Here is a 1847-nt window from a genome sequence, read left to right on the forward strand (position 1 = left end):
ATATATCAGTTTCCTATTCTTAATCAATCACCGATATTGATTGATATAGTAGTCTCCTATTCTTGATCATTCTCAAATATTGGTTGATATTACAGTCTCCGATTCCTGATCAATCTCAAACATTGCTATTGATTGATATCACAGTGATTTTTTCCTGATCAACCCCAATTATTGTAAAAGTATTTTATTCTATATTAATTCATAACATTGGTATTGACATAATAGTTTCCTATTCTTGATTAAATATTATATGATATTACAGTCTCTTAATCCCAGACATGGTATATTGATTGATGTAACATTTTCCTATTCTTCACCAATCTACAGGTCAGAGTTCATTTCTGATCTATAGTTACCAGTAAGGTAAGATGTTCTGCAGCAGCTGCACAGTGGTATCATCCCAGCACCCCTCAGTACCAGACACCACTAAAATAGCTATGAATTCATCTCCCTTGATATAAATAGTCTGGGAAGGGTCAGTGTGAGTGGCATATCTCTTGCCAAGCAGTGCCAAGGCAAAAAGGGGATCAGTGTGAGTTTTGCAGCAGCCTGTAGCGCCTCCCTCTGTGGGCTGAGCTCTCCAATATTCTACAATTACAGCCCTGGCTGCCTTCATTCTCTGTGCCAGCTCTGCTACGATCGCTGCACTCCTCAGGATCCCTATATACAGGGTAGGAACTCAATATTATCCATGCCATGGCAGATCTGGGCATCAGCCTGGGCACAACTGCCCATGGCCACTCATTGTCTTCTCCATTGTATTGCTGTTTTCTGCTGGGAAAATCGTGCTGTCACGTCTGTGCTTTGTTATCCAGCCTGCTTCTCCTTCTTAACCCTTCACTGGCTGCTCAGCTGCTTTTATTGCCCCCCAGAAGGGTTAACAATGGATTGCACTTTGCATTGGACATGCTTTGCTTCTATTAGCTGACCGCTCATTGAAGAGGGCGCACTCTGGTGGTCAGGTCGGTGTACTGCATCTGATACACGTGTATTGGTAATGTTAGACATGGTGGGGGCAATTGTTTAAATATTTGCATTTGTAATAAAACAAGCTTGTATTATACTTAATAATTAAATAAAACCTTTTCTGATGAAACTGTCAGTGATAGATTGCATGATTGAATTTGTTGGTTTTAGGAAGAATTGTGGCTAAATGGACAGTCAATTTTTTATTAACATTATTTATTAATACTGAAATAAACCAGGGGATAGTCATTTTTTTTATATATTTATTTATACTTAAATGTTCAGCAAATCCTAGCACTGCTCTTTTATTTGGTCTGTTGAATATAACATTACAAGTGTTCTGTTATATTCCTGGCAAACAAATCCAGAAACTCATGATGATCTGTGTCCTGTGCACACTTCCCTGGTTATCTCAAGGGGAGAATTGGTCCTCCTAATTGTATGTTATACTCTGCTCTTCTTTATTGTATACATTGTGCTGCATATTATATTGTCCAGTCTTTCTATTCATTTCATATACTCTCTGCTGTATGTTATATACTCCACACATAGTAAACACTCTACTGTATACCCCACACTCCTCCATAGTTCATGTTCTGCTGTATGGTATATGCACAGTTTTACATTCTTTGCACTTTGATGTTTGAGTCTCCACCATTATTAGTGCACCTATTGTTAAATACCCCACACTTCCTCATTGTAAATGTTCTGCTGTATGTTCTATACTCCAATGTTCCCCCTTGTATACACTGTGCTGTATGTTCTATAAAAACACCCCCCTCTTTATTGTATACATTCTGCTGTATGTTATATACTTTACTTTCTCCATTGTATACACTGTGCTGTATGTTATATACTTTACTTTCTCCATTGTATACACT

At 38.0% G+C, this 1847-nt stretch overlaps 1 protein-coding gene across 1 annotated transcript in view; it reads left to right on the forward strand.

Moving 5' to 3' along the window:
* Window positions 1–582: 582 nt before the first annotated feature.
* GDPD4 (glycerophosphodiester phosphodiesterase domain containing 4) overlaps window positions 583–1847 on the forward strand; it is a gene marked incomplete in the record, with an annotated part of 35965 nt that continues 34700 nt past the window's right edge. The window contains 1 exon segment of the mRNA XM_072401635.1: window positions 583–671.

Source organism: Pyxicephalus adspersus, chromosome 1, assembly GCF_032062135.1.
Source record: "Pyxicephalus adspersus chromosome 1, UCB_Pads_2.0, whole genome shotgun sequence".
Classification (NCBI taxonomy): Eukaryota; Metazoa; Chordata; class Amphibia; order Anura; family Pyxicephalidae; genus Pyxicephalus; species Pyxicephalus adspersus.